Source organism: Chaetodon trifascialis, chromosome 11, assembly GCF_039877785.1.
Source record: "Chaetodon trifascialis isolate fChaTrf1 chromosome 11, fChaTrf1.hap1, whole genome shotgun sequence".
Classification (NCBI taxonomy): domain Eukaryota; kingdom Metazoa; phylum Chordata; class Actinopteri; order Chaetodontiformes; family Chaetodontidae; genus Chaetodon; species Chaetodon trifascialis.
This window is the reverse complement of record NC_092066.1, coordinates 8,154,727-8,170,108: the sequence shown is the minus strand read 5'-3', so window position 1 is coordinate 8,170,108 and position 15,382 is coordinate 8,154,727. Positions and strand designations below refer to the sequence as shown.

At 42.2% G+C, this 15,382-nt stretch overlaps 1 protein-coding gene across 3 annotated transcripts in view; it reads right to left on the bottom strand.

Annotated features, from left to right (window-relative positions):
* Positions 1-5,367, bottom strand: part of LOC139339437 (RNA-binding Raly-like protein) — a 40,317-nt gene extending 34,950 nt beyond the window's left edge. Inside the window, exons 1-2 of one of the 3 annotated variants that reach the window (XM_070975056.1) lie at positions 5,057-5,150; positions 4,618-4,707 (exon numbers count right to left, since the gene is read on the bottom strand). The gene's annotated coding sequence lies outside the window, so the exon portion shown is untranslated. Of the gene's footprint in view, positions 1-4,617; positions 4,708-5,056 lie in introns of all 3 variants that reach the window. The other 2 variants (XM_070975054.1, XM_070975055.1) reach the window with 2 other exon arrangements.
* Between the last annotated feature and the right edge of the window lie 10,015 nt (positions 5,368-15,382).

Below are 15,382 nucleotides of genomic sequence, written 5' to 3'. Positions count from 1 at the left end.
CTTTGAGGTCAGCATGTATCACCTGGACAACTTAAAGCTGTTTGCGCTGTTAGCTTTTGTAAACACTTGCAGAAGTGATACACAGAGCAACTTACTGGGTGACTTTGATGGCAAACAGCTCCTTAGATTTTGCTTCGTTGATTCCACAGGGACTTTTATTGTTGTGAGGGAACGTTTTTAACTCTGTTTTTCTCTTCACCGGCAGCCTCTGCCAACTATTTCGCTTCAGAAATTCTCTGTTGCATCACCGTGTATCACGCTGCTGCCTGTTCTTAAAAGTTTATTCTTTATTTTATTTGGAGACTTTCCCATTCCCACACTGTAGAAAACACAAAGGATTACTCCTGCATCAATATGTGTATTTGAAGGAAAGAGGGAGAAAAAGACTCCACCTGCTGTTGTAGCAGGGGAGGCCACAGCTCTGCTCGAGGGCATGCGAACATATGCCACGGATTCCCATATCTCTTGGCAGGGACATATTTCTCCATTTCCTTAATTCTCCTCTTGTGTGACTGCCAAATATAGCATTCGCTCCACAAGGCTAAAGTAACTGGGTCACTAGAGCTGTGAGTAATTAGCTGATTTCAGCTTTATGGCACCAGAAGGCTGTAGACCGAGCTAATGATTTGACTACCAGTGAGGGTGAGAGGTCAAAGGTGAAAATGAGCAAGAGGCTGCACACATGGGGAGGAGCATTCATATCATATAATAGCATCTGCAGGCTTGATGAGATGAATGAAATGCGTGAAGCCGAGCTGGATGTGCATGACGTGGAGTTTCCTCCACGTGAATACTAAAAAAAACATAACTAAGAACTGATTTCATTTCAGGAACAATTTGCAATTTAAATGGGAAAAAATGGGCTCCGGCATTAAACATTACAAGCTGGCAGTGTTTTCAGTTTAGCGTATAGAGGATAGGAAACAGATTTGGTAGACACAGTGACAGAAGGGAGAATACATACTACATCAAAACTGGTAAACACCAAACATAATGCTAATTTGAATGCAAATAAACATCCGCTGTAATTGCACCAGGAAAGATACAGAAGAGAAAAAAAAAAACATGAGGGAAGGCATCATTTTTCTGTCTTGATGACACATTTGCTGCCTAGTTTCTATATTTGTTCACGAGCATTTTACAACAGGTACACCTGACAATTCACTGCGGTCCAGTACAACATTCGCGCGATAAATGCTACATTTGTGAAGCTCACAGTGGCTATTTTCAAGGCTTATTTCCATTTTGATTTTTTGAAAGATTCAATTGAAAGCCAAGGCTGCCAAAATTCAATATTTCTGCTGTTATCAATAAATTCTATGACCAAAAAGACTAAAACCAACAATGTGCAAGTCCATCTCCCTCAGCCTGTCTGTGGCGCTCAGCCACACGCCCATTGGTTCCCTCTAAAGACGTAAGGCTTCATAAACGGCTCCTGAATATATAGTTTCCTTTTCATAAAGGCTCAGTGAGTTCCAAAAACCAGCTGTAGGTTTAAAAAATGTTACTCAAACAGGAGGAAATGGTGCATTTGTTGGGAACTACTTCCTGCTGTGGATTAATACATAATTGGCACTTTTGTTAGCACTGTACATCTGATCAAAGTAAATGCAGGACTGACTCATGAGGGCACGTGTTACCCAGAGCAACAGAGCGGCTTAGTGATGAGTTTTTAACTGTTTTTGGACTACAATGGAAGTCTATGGCAGTTGTTTCCAATGTTTTCACTCTGATGTACCAGCTCAGCCCCATCAGGTGATCTTACGCACCCCTTCATAAACACCACTCTTCATTTTCCAAACGTTTTCTTTTAAATTGTACATTATTCCACATGATCAATTATATAAAAGTGGACATTGTTATTTTTTTTTTCATACAAGAAAGAATGATCCTGGAATTGTTCATTCTCAGGCCTGGCGTCTTTTTTACTTCTCTGCTCGCTTGTTAACTAGTTTTTATGATCTCAGTCACAGCGGGTGGTGTTCAAGAGCTACAACAGGCTCAGGCTGGTGAGAAATGTATGCTGGCCCATCATTGCTGCTGCTTTATTTATTATTGAGAGCAAATACCCTAAAGATCATCCACACACCAACATGTTGTGTAATCCTATTTGTGCGTTTGTTTATTCTGTAAACACAAATATGTGGATTTTGTTTCTCAAATCACTTTTTTTTTTTTTGGCTGAATTACTTCAGAATATTTCCATGTACTCCAGCAACTGCTGGAGAATCCCCTGGAGTATACGGCCCCTGGTTGTGGTACTGAGGTAAGACAATACTTATAGTACTTTTTTTCTTTGTGGAATTTGATGTCAGTAAGCAAAATATACCTCTAAATGTCTTTTTTGGCCCATTGGATTCAAAACTGGTAAACCTGACAATATAACACCAAACAATCCAACATTCATGTAATAACACAGAGGGGGAGATGCGGCAGAGATGTGTTCATTCAAGTATAAGGTGCATTTGGCTACTGCACATAGTTTGTCCCTGTTATTTTGACACAAATACCTGTTGTACACCTATATATCCAGCCCTACAATATAAGGCGTATCCCAGTTTTGGCTTGAATTGGCTGGTTTAAAATATGCCGGAACTCCTTCTGACGGCACATTATCATTTCGTTTCTTATCTGGGGTGCAACTGCATTTTTAGCCTTTTGAACGTGGGGTACAGAGCTTGAAACAGCTCAGAATTAGACAGGTGCTGTGAGGAGGGCAGGGGTTAGTGAGAAGAGACACTCCAGACTTCGGGCAAGAATCAGCTCGCTCCAGCTGCCAGAGTAATAAAGTGTTGGCAGCTGTCCATGGTGCTGAAATCAACCGCTATCTCTTTGAATGGAGAATAAAAGGAGCTGGCCGTGGTGCTGAGATACTGATGCTGCTAGGCTAATGGCACGTCGCACAACAGAACTGAGCATCAGGTGCATGCATATACTGTGGCTGTTGTTTTTCCAAAATGCTGCTTTCCAATGGCTGAGACAGCGGTACTGAAGGATGTTTTGAATATGACTAATGCAGGCGTGGAACACAGCGTACAGATCCAAGAACAGGAGATCTAAAAGGGAGAAGTAGGTTTTGCCACATGCACAATATAACATAGAAGTGGGTATCAGATGCGTACGTGTGTGTGAGTTTTGATACACTTTCTGCCACATAAACACACTCTTCACACGGGCATGCCGTCATCTTTCTTTTTGTTTGTCTGACTCACTCATCTGTTTTTCTCTGTGGTTATCTTTCACATGCAGGGATATAAAAAGAGACAGAGAGAAGCAGCTCCCTAATCTGTTCTTTGACCTATAGCCCGAAAGCTGGAGCGACTCTAAAATGTTTTTCATCCGTATCTCGCAGAAGATGGACTCTGTGGTGCGTGGCTTTTGAGACAGCCCACATCGTACACCTGCTAAGGGTCAATGATCATCTTGGCCCACAGGTGCAGAAACGTAAAGACGGGCCGCGACTGACCAGAGACAGATTACTGACCGGTCCAGAAATGCCTGGCTAAACTTTATTTCTTCCTTCCTCCTCTCTGGGCTCATAGTGATTCAGTGCATGCGTATATAGGCTGGCTATTCCAGAGCCAGCCTCCCACTTCATCCCTAGTGAGAGATAAGTATTGTTTGCGTAGCAGCACATTTCATGCTTGGCTTCCCCCACCTGTTCCCTGACCTGCAAAGTCTGAAGGCTGGAATAGCTGTCAAATGCATTCACCCATATCTTTCGAGGATGATTGAAAGGAGGTTTTGTCTTGAGCAGTTTTCAAAGCATTCCTTTAAGAGAGCACAAAAACAAAGTTTGGTCAAGGATTTTAAACAGCTGATGCCAGCGGTCATTTTAAAGGGTAATGTCACCTTTTCCATGTCTTTCAATTGCAGGAGGTTTTGTGTGTTTTTTAATGTGTGTCGCCTGCAGGTTTTCTGGGTGAGTTCTGGCTGCATGTCAAGGTCAAACTATTAATCAAATCTATCAGCCTGATTTGCATAATGAACTGCTGCAAAATTTGCCTGGTCCTTAAAGACCCCCTTCAAACCTCTCCTTCCCCTCCCTCTCCGTTGACTCATTCAGACAGTTTGAGTTTCCAAGCTCCTCTGTGTGTGATGTCTGACTGTGTCCGCCAGTTATCACTCCCAAACGCAACAAGGTTTGTGTGTGTGGCAAGCGAAACAGGGCGGAGGAGCACAGCTGTGTCTGGTTCAACTGGCAGGAATGTGTTATTGCTCCTGCTTTGTTTTGCACAGCAGTGATTTGCATTCATCAGACTTGTTTGAAATTTTCCAAATGGTTGTCACCGAGAGGCAACTTTGAAGGGCAAAAAAAAATCCTGCTTCCTGTGATTTTTTTTTTCACTTTTCTCTTCCTCCAAAGAAACAAGAATATGCATTTAAGATGAAAAATGTCTTTAATTGAGGTATGCTGATTGACATGTGCTTCTGCTGAGTTCTGAAGACAGATCTAATATTTTAAAAGATCTCAAACTATGTGACAATTCAATACAAATCCAGCTCTGTCCGAGACAGTCGGTTTGAAAAACAAAAAGTTCCCATTTGCTCGTTAAGGCTGCACAAAGATGTACAAAGAAAATGCCAAAACAACTCCAGCAAAGTTCAATTCCTCACCTATTAGAAAAGCAAAATCCTCAAAGGTGAAAATCAAAACTGTTATTTTTGCGCCCTCGGAGACGTGCTGCCTCCAACACCAGAGAAACACTGCAAGATCAGAGGAAAGCACCAAAAGCAAAACCACACCAAAACAAGCCATGAGAAAGGGGAAAAAGCCTGAAAATAAGCAAAAGGTGGGGATAATAACAAGTGAGCTCGTAAAGAAGCTGCTTCGGTAAGAGAAGAGGAAGAGGGAGAGGAGGAGAAAAAAAATATCAAGAGCGTCCGCAAGCACGTAGGGATATTTCTCAGTGGATGTCGCCGGAGCGACAACACTCATATCCAAGATTTAAATCATTGCATGCAGAAAACGAGAAAACATGTTCCCCATGTCGCAACACCAAGACAAGAAAGGAAGAAAAAGAGGATAAAAATATGCTGTGCGAAATGTACTCACCGAGCGGGAGTAAAAGGTTTCAATTAAAAAGAAATTGGGCGTATAGCGGTGGTGGATTGGTGGTGTGCAGGCTGGTATGAACCGAGGCTCTGCGTCCCTTTTGCGCTCTCGATCGCTGCCGGTGGTTGAGTCATGTGACTCGGGATTGGCCAGAGTTTTTGAATCAGTCCAAGCTTTCGTCTTGTAGCTACACACGGAGGCATTCAGTGCGGTAATGGATAGCAGCTCCTCACCTAATGTCATTCATTCTTCTGCCCGGCGCTATTCGAGGGTCCGGGTACTGTCGCAGGAGGGTCCCTACAGGGGCAACTGTGGATTAGGCTTATTTTTGCGATGTTTCCCGGGTCATATATGTATACAGCTATAAACAATCGTACAGCTTTTTTGACGTAATACATGACATATATACTCATACTCTGATGAGAGTGGATCTATGATTAAATATTCATTTATTTGCAGGTCCTTGATATTGAAAAGCTCATTAGACTAACTCGTGCTCTATTTGGTCAGTCACTTAGTAAATTTGAATTGGTCCAGGCTGGCCAGAGAGATAACTGATAAGTTTAAAAAAAAACATTTTGTGGCACACTAAATGATGTTGGACTTTCCATTTCATTTTGGTAAATTATTCAAATGTTGCCTCTAACATCTGTATACTGTGATTAAAAATTCAAGAGGAAAATGTCGCTTTTTTTGGTTTCCCAGTTTATACAACACAACATGTTGCTTTTCGGAGCCCCTCACATCAACGACATAGTTAGTATTAACCAAACCCTGTAGTAAAAACTGCATCTGTAGTCATGTCTCCTCTCTTGTTCCAGAGGTGGTGTGGTTTGGGGTGTATTTTCAGCGGCATAGATGCTATGAAATAATCAGTGAGATATTACAGGAAGCGGTGTGTCTCTATGATCCTCTGGCTCTTCTGTGTCTCCATGCTCCTACTTGTCATTCTGATCATGAAGCTGACACACCTGTACAGAGTATATAGACGGCAATATAGCAGAGAAGTGAGGATGACAGTGGGTTGCAGTGGATTATAATAAGTGTAAATAAATGCAGGAGTGTAAAAAGTACAACATCTGCCTCTGAGATGTAGTGGAGTGGAATATATTGTAGCACAGAATGGAAATACTCAAGTAAAGCTTGGAAAGTACCTCAGAATTGTACTTAAATGTGGTACAGCTTGACTTGGCTTTACTAAACTAAAAGTAAAATACTAAAAGTGAGAGGAGTTTAGTTGAGTAAAGCCGTACCATGGAGACCACAGTGGAAAAGAGGCTTTAGTTTCCACCACTGGAAATGTTGGAAATAATCCTTTATTGCACAGGAAACGTACAGTAGGTCAAAGTTGAACCAGACAGACAGTTTAGATGCTGTAAACTGCCAAGTAAATTTACCCGTTGCCTTAGTTTTCTTTCCCCCCGACATTTTTTTTATTCGTCGCACTCTCATATCTAAGCAATTAACTTGGCGAGCACAATGGCATCACAAGTAACAGAAATGAAAACTACAAAAATTAGCCGGTTAATAAACCAGAATTATCTCCTGCTCCACTACGACATTTACAATATAAAAGAGAATATCTTGTCCCAATTAAGTCCACCAGCATTTTTCATTTTACTGCTCCTTGTAGTTCATTATGCTATTTACATAAATTTGGTCCCCTTTGCTAATTATCATCGTTGCTGAAGGCTGTTATCATCCACTGAATGATTGAAAAAGGTTTCCATATATCATCACTTTCACAACTCCAACCTCCTGGTGCTCTCTCATTAAAAACTACTTAAAGGATTAATCATCTGAGTTTCTATTGAGCCATATAAGAATATTGATCATCAGTGAGGATGTCAACACTCAGGGCAGTTCTTAACTGAGTTTAAAGCTCAGCTACTATCGGGCAATGAGCGCACATACAGCCCACAGGTGACGAAGCAATATTGACTGAGCATCTTCCAAAACGTTAAGATAACTCCAGGACATAAAAGGTGCAGCGGATATCAAGTCTGGAAAACTTAAAGAGTCCGGCCTGGCCCGTCATTGTGTTTTTATTTGATCCAGCTCTGTAAGGTTGACAGCTCCGGGGTTCCTACCCATTCTTGACGGAAACACGAGTGGTCATGCTGTCAGGGAGGAACAGAAGTCTTTGCTGTTGCCTCAGCGTCTGCCGGGCATATGAGCAAAGGGTCTGTATGGATCAATGACTTCTCAAGGGGCTGATAGGCTCAGACAGACAGATGCAAGGGCGGCACGCTTCCTGCCGTGCCTCTTTGTTTTCTTTTTACAAGGATGAATTCCTTGATAGATTTTGGCAAACATCACAGGAGCGGCATCTATCAGACAAGTTCTTGTGCTCTTCTGCGTGAGAAGAGAGATGATTTGAGATGGTGTTGAAACGCTGTTGTTTGTTGTTGCTACAGACAAATGAGTCACCAAGAGCTAGTTGCACTTGTTCAAACTTTGCCAAGTGTGAATGTAAGTGTTTGCTAAGTGGAGATTTATTCAGCCAGCGACAGTATATGGTCTGTGTGTAAGTTCTTAGTAGCCACCAGTTAGTTTCAAACTAGTATTTGACTAAACACAGTTGCACCATTAAAGCCAGTAAAGGCTTTAATTACGAGAAATCATCTGTTGTGCCCTCCAATCAAAAGCAATTAACTATAAAGTTATAGAATACAGTAACAACATGTAATGTTCAAAAAATGTCTGCAAAATGAATATATTTTAAACCACAAAACTTTTGTAAATGTAGGAATTACTTTTTTTTTTTTTTTATTTATGCTTGACATGGAGAAATTTGCGTATTCAAACAGTTTAGAATGACTGGAAAATATTTGTTTGTGCATGAAAAAAATCTTATAAAAGATGTGATATCTACAGAAACGCACTCACATGCAATATATACAGACCCAGTTTCCAATTCCACTGCACTCAGATATGCATGAATCCAATTTGTCTGCTGTTTGATGCTGAGCAGGTAGTGTTCAGTGGGTTTATCAGAGCTTTTTTTTTTTTGCTGAAAACAAGCCTGCTGTGGCCAAAACGGACACATGAAGAGGAACAAGAGTGAACCAAGACTGTAAACCAAGGCTAGAAAAACCAGAATAAGCTAAAAGACATTAAAATGCTCCATAGAGATGAAGGGACTGCAGAGTCAGGTGATAATTCTCTGTGTTTCTAACTATGAGCTGCAACTGTCACATGCAAGTCATGCGATTCTTAATATACAAATATTGATTATAGTCACTTTAATTGTGCAGCCACTTTAAGTAAATCACTGGTTTGAGAACAGTTCTTAAAAACTTAGAAAGTGAAGGATGAAAAGCCGGAGCAACTCAATCCAAAGTCCCAAAAACAAGCCAGAAAACTGATGCAGACGCTGGTTTCAGCATTGCATGGTGGCATCATCAGCTCTGAATTTACGCTGACTGCTATTCTTACAGCAGCACATCAGAAGAGTCTGACACTTCACCTCAGCTAAAACCTAAAAAAAAAAAAAAACAGGGCAGGAATCACACCACTCCTGTCTGCTCAGTGTCACACACAAGTCTCTCAGCAGATGCCATTCTAGCAAAGTGTGACCAAGGATTTCTGCATCTATTCATCTCTATCCACCTTCCTCCACCCCAGTACACATGCTGATTCTCTGGCCGGTAACCTAAGCTCTGTGTGGATAGTCCAACAGTATCTGGCTCGCAGCTCATCTCAGCTGATACTCCGGCTGACACTCCCGTCTCTGAGCCTTGTGTCTGCAGGCGAAAGAGGCGATCGCAGACAAGGTGCGTGTGTGCGCGTTGGTGTGTTTGTGTGCTTTGCAGGCTCTTCCTCATAACACCTGATAGTCTGGATTTATTCTGCGCTTCAGGTCGAGTCATGAGTCTGCACTCTGGCAGAGCAAGAGCTGTAATTATGGTGGGGAAAAGGACATGTAATGTAACGTTAATGGCAAGGGGACTGATGCTTCGAGCACAATGTCCCCTTTTCAAACACGAATAGTGCATTAGCAGCAGGGAATCACTATCCCCGCACTGATTGGAGCTATTAAATACAATTTAGGATATGTAGAAAGGGAAGTGAAAATGAGTGTCTGAGTGGTGTGTGAATGCAAACCAAATAAGCTTTGTCCTGGTGTAATGCTGCCAGTATTCAAGGTCCTCTGGGAGAAAAAGCAGAATTTAATGGTGTATAAGTTACAGCTCTGAGGAAATTCTGAGCGCTTGTCCTCTCCTGCCTTTTTTCCCCCTCTGTTGCTCTTTTTTTTAGTTCTGTTCTGCTCTGCCCCATTTTTGAGGCATTTCTTTGCATGCTCTGCCATTTCTCACAGAAATTATGCAAAGAAAAGTAATTTGAGTGTCTGCGAGATTCATAAAAACACCATTTGTGCTGCTTACTCAAAAATAATGATTAGACAAAAGGTCATTTACGGATGGAGTCGGTGCGTGCGTGCGTGCGTGTGTTTCTGTGGGTGGACTGCTGGATTTATGTCTTTCTGTGCTTTTTTTTTTTAGAGTGACAGTCTTTGCCTGTGCAGATCATATGTTTGTCTGCATCTGCCAGCATGCACGCCACAGATGAAGCGTAACCTTTTAATGTGTTTACACGTTGACATTTCCCAAGATCTGTTGTGTTTCTCTGTGCAACTAAAACCCTTGACATTCTTTAGGCTCACATTTCCCTCAGTTGCTGGCCCTGTCAGCTCTCATATCATGCAAAGCCGGCATCAACAACATAATTACATCAGCTTCACTGCCTCATCTGCCCCCTGTCAAATATGAACTCAAGTTAATGTTTTTGCCTTAAAACAAAGTGTTCTACCCGCTGACTGTGCGTGATGTGATTTGGACATCTCGTGATCTTGCTGCTTCCACGTGGGTGGAATATTTGATATCCTGGTCATCGTCAGTCAAGCTACTCATAAAGCCCTATAGATTTCATAATGCTTTGTAGCTACTGTATGTGTATATCCCAAGGAAAATCTGTCTAAACAAACCTGATGATTCACTCTCTCTCCGTGTCCGTCAAACTTCACTGACTGCGTCTCGCTGAAATTAAAAAGCAGTTCTGACTTTTTAAAAATCACACATGCAGCCTATGAAACTGACTCTTAAATGAGCCCTGACAACTAATGACGATGCAGGTTTTAGCCCATCTGTTCATTTGGCTTCTCAGTATGGCCACCCATATGTTGTGGGTCTCCCTATCATACTGTGAATTAACCTGGCAAACTCAGAGATCCACCTCATAATATTACAATTCAGTGAACACACAACCAAAAGTGAAGCTTTAGCTGCTTATGCAAAAAAATGGAACTCAAATTCTGACACACGATCAATTTCTACTGCTGATATTGTTATACTACTTAAATTTTAGATTGATAGATTTAGCACTGATCAATATTTTTTGTACTGACACTGGATCAAATCACTACATGAACTCAAATGGTGCAGCTTCAAGCAATAAAGCCACTGAGTGCTCAATGCAGCGTTATAGCATCTTTCAGCTCTTTGTTTTGGTTGTCCGGCCCACAACTTTACTGTTCTGGTTCACTCTCATTAATCTCCTGCCCAGAAGCAGCAAGTGGCTGCTGAACATAGTGACGCGGTCAGCAGCTAAAGAGGTGTTGGAGACCAAAACAAGGCTAAAAGGTAAATAAATATTGGACTTATATTCCAGAAACAACATGACTTCAAATGAATGCTACTTTTGCTCAAGATCTGCAGGACATGTAAAGAGGCAAATGTTTGCTAATGTTTGCTGTTAGCCGTAAAGACTTCATAAGGTGACTGTAAATACCACTGCTTTGTCACGCCCCTCGGCATGTCATACAGACAGATGGTATCCTTTAGTGTCTGTATGAGACGCATCAGGCTTACAACTAACTCTAATATATTCCAATCTGCTGCAATATTAGACGTCTGGACCAGCTCCTCCAGATGTCCAATCCATTCTCATCCAACTGATGGACAAAACCTTCCTGACAGAAAGCCCTTCAAACATGTGCTTAATGAAGTGAAACAGTCACACTTTCGGTAAGTTTAGGCATCAAAACTGCTTGGTGAGCTTAGGAAAATATTGTTCACATTTAGGAAATGAACCGCGGTCTCCTGGTTTGAAGATGTGTGTTTGATCCATCAGTCCACCCCACTGTACTCCTTTTCTCGGCTTTTGTGCTCTTTGTACTATGTCACCTTGCCCTGAGCATCTAATTTTGCCAATGGGTTTACAGTTTATTTGAGTCTCATACAGACACTAACTAGAAGGTACCTTGTGAGACTGTATGAGATGCCGCAGGCACGACAAAGCATCTGTATCTGAAGCCCTTTATCTAAATAGAACAAACCTTAAATCGTCCTGAAAGCATGAGAGCACAGTTTGTTTAAAGTGACCACTGCCTCCCAAGGAATGAGCCAGAGAACTAGCCAAGTCAGCCGTCTCCCCCAGCGCTCAATCCAAACATCAGCGTTTACCTTCCCAGCTGTCTGTTTGCGGAGCAACGTGTCCCCCGTGTTTCCAATTTGGAAAACATGCTTACTCTCATTTGGAGCCCAACGCTCTTGTCAATGTAAATCAGGTAGGAATCTCAGGCCAATCGATAGAGACGTGAGAAAGGATTCACTCTGTACACCCTGGGGACTCATCAATGGCAGGAGTCTGTTACTCCAGAGAGTGAGCAGACGTGTGTGTGGGGGGGTGCTATGAATTGCAAATGTGAAACTACTGACTTGCCTGCTATGCAAACACCATGATGTATTATAGCACACTTGGGAATGTGTGCCTATCGCACAAAGCAAGGTCCTACTGCCCGATGAGTACCTGTTCCCTCCGAATGCCCATCCAGGAAGACTCAAAACGTTGCATCTGCTCTGAAAACTGAGACATGATCTGCAGACCCTGAGGATTCATTGTGATTCCAGTAGAAATCTGTATTTGCACCTTCAACCCCAAAGGGAACTCGTATTTTTGTATCCCGTCAAAAATTCAGGCTGAACTTTCACTCTGCTATGTAAAGTGTAATGGGTACACACTGTTATTTCTGTCCCCTCGGTCCTTGTCTATCTCAAGTGTTTAAAGTTCAATTAGGGACGCGCTGTACTCCGACTTGGAGTCATTAGACGTGATGCTAGCCAGCGCTCTGACGAGTACTCTCAGGCTCCTGATTAATTCAGCCGATGGAGAAGTTTGATGCTCTCGCTCATTTCCCTCCCCTCTCAGTTTAAGCTCAAGGGGTGATTGTTAAGCTTCCTGCATGTGGGGATTTAAGATTTTCAGTCAAAACGTTTCATTGCATCCTTGTGCTCGCTTGTAGAAACCGCTGCCGCGAAGTGTTCTGACTTCATGTGTTTAGTGAATTTCCTCAGCACTAATTTAAGGGTGCTTGCCATGACGCATAGGCACAGTTTCTGGAAATACAACAACAGCAAACAGCAGCTGAGTGAAAGGAATAGGAAAAAGTTCTTATTTATATTTGTCCAGGAGATAAATGAGAAGATCGATGCCACTCTCAGGTCTGAACAGTAAATATAAAGCTGATGCCAGATTATTGTAGCTGAGCACAGAGACTGAAACATGGGGAAACAGCTAGCCTGACTCGATCCAAAGATAACAAAATTCACCTCCAGCATCACTGAAGCAATTAGCCATTTTACTGGGGTTATGTGCCAGACAATTTCTTTACTGGGATCAATGCCATGCAACCAGTGGAGGATAATACTAGTCCTGTCTGGCATATAACCCCCCATAAAAGAGTGACTTGTTTGTGTACTCTGTACTAATTAAGCAAACAATGCTATGAGTTAATTAGCAGCTTTTGAGGTGCAAGTTTTGCAGATTCTGTTACCTACAGACAGAATCAGGCTAGCTGTTTCCTCCTGTTTCCAGTGTTTATGCTAAGCTAAGCTAACTAGATGTTTGTTGTCGTGTCACATTTACTGCAAAGACACGACAGTGGCATCAATCTCCTCATCTAACTCTCAGAAAGAAAGCAAATAAGCTTATTTCCCAAATGTCAAACTTTTCCTTGTAATCATGGAACATTATATAAACATTAAATAAGCGTCCCATCTTAAACCTAGATGTCCTCTGTGCATGCTCTCCAGTTCTGCCGCACTTAATTTATCTCTCTCTGCTCATGTCAGGTCATTTAGGTTCATTACCCGTCGGCGGCTGATGATGAGCAGTGAGTGCCTGGCTGGACTTTAGTGTCGTGCGCTTCCTCATTGTGTGTGACATGTGGGTCCCAGCGCTCCAGTCCAGTGCTTGAATTATTGAACAGATTCTGTTGGACTAACCTGATGGTGACCTGGAGCAGTGGAACAGTATGAGAGGTGGACAGAGTGTGACTGAATCTTTCTCCCTGCGGGTCATACGATACAGTGCGTGATTGGACGGTATTAACATATTAATAAGTCATCAGTTGCAACCAGTAGCAGAGCAGGGTTAGGCGAGGATAAGAACTGAAAGTGATTTGCAGGTGTATTTATTGCATGCATTGTGTGCTCAAGGGGCACACATTTCTATGGGTGCTCATTTCCCATTCTGATTGTTCCTGCAGCTGATTATCAAATAAGAGCAAAGCAATGCCCTGTGTGTGCGGCGTGTACTGCGAGCATCAGGTGGGTAATTTCGCAGTATCATGCCCACTCCTGCCTTTCCATAACAAAGACGCAGCCTTGTTAATTTTCACAAACTTGGTTTGTATTTATGCACGTATCAGTGTTAAGCGAGACAATAACAAAAGAAGCAAAAAATAAATAAAGGCACATAAAGACACGAGCTGGGAACAGAAATGCGAGTCCACAGCGCTCACTCTCCTCTAAATGAGCTCCCAAGACCAGTTTGTGCACGTAAAGGATGGCTGAGAGGTGATGGTAGCCCTTGAGCTAATGGGAGGGCTGCTCCGCTGAGAAGTTGTTACTGTCAAAGATTAAACAGTGGCTGAAGCCGCCCCTCTGTCTCTACTGCCCCGCAAATCTCAAAATGTCACTCACAGCATCCTCCAAAGAGATGAGATTGTTTCCATGCGATTACACAGAATATTGCTCACTGGCCTTTTACTGTACCTCTCTCAAAAATCAGTAATGTATGTGAAGATGTTCAAGGTGTGTCAAGATTTTGGAGCAGCAGGAGGAGTTCAACTTCCCTGAGATAAACCTGCGTGGTTTTCATGAAGCTCTGACAGTTTCAGACACAAAATCTGCCTTTTCTTCATTCCCACTTGGCGCTTTTCTCCCACACGCGAAATGCTGGTCCTTTATAAGTTTCAAAGGGGAGCAGGGCTCCATCTTAAGTTGAATCTTGAAAATGATCGTCTTGGCTGGCAGCTACCTTCAGTCTAAACGCGAAAAACCCACGAGTGTCATCTCATTTTATGACTCTGTATTTTATCATCGTTCCCTTGAGATCTTGGTGTTTCTCTTTTTATCCAGCCTCAAAACCCAAAGAAAAAACGCAGAGCTTTGATTGCGAACACATACATAGAAAGGTTACAGTGTCATGCGCCTTCGTAGGTGTGCACTCTCGAAAGCTACCCCAAAAACACACATACCATAGATGCCTAACACACACCAGTTTTCCATTTCCATAGGCTACAGCTAAAAGGCATGTTCTCAACAGCCTGTTAAACAGAAAGTGAATTCCTCCAAGCACATTTTAACCTTGACATCTGCCAAGCATCTGTTTCGTTACACCCACCTCCGAGCTGCAGACCGGTCAGCTCTGCGCTTCAGAGACAGACCAAATTAAAAGCACATAAACTCAAAGATAAAAAGCCCAACTTCCGTGATAATGATCAGCTCTGTGATTTTCCAAGGTTTTTCACATTGCTGTGTACCCCAAGACGCCGCAGTGCATCGATTTTTTTAAAAGTACATAATAAAGCAACCAAGAAATTGATAAAAGTGAGTGTGAGAGAGAAGAAAGCGTGTAACTGGCAGCACAGAGTAGATTAGGAAGGCTGTCAGAGTGTTTCTCTGTGAGAGAGAGTGATGGCGAGTAAAAGTAAAGGGTTAATATTCATGTCATCTTCTGTGCTGATTCAGGATTATCAAAGCAGTACTTTGACATTTTGGGAAATACTCTCATTGGCTTGTTAAATATTAGTTACCTGTTACCTATTTGTTCATCATAAACCTCCAGCCAATAGCCTGTTAGCTTAGCATAAAGACAGGAAACAGGGGGAAACAGCTAGCCTGGCTCTGTCCAAAGGTGACAAAATACAACTGCAGCAAAGCTTCTAAAAACAAAGCCTATTAACAAACAATTAGTAATATTATATGGTACTTGTATTGGTACAAAAAGTGTAAAAACATCCATTTGTGCCTGACACAGCCA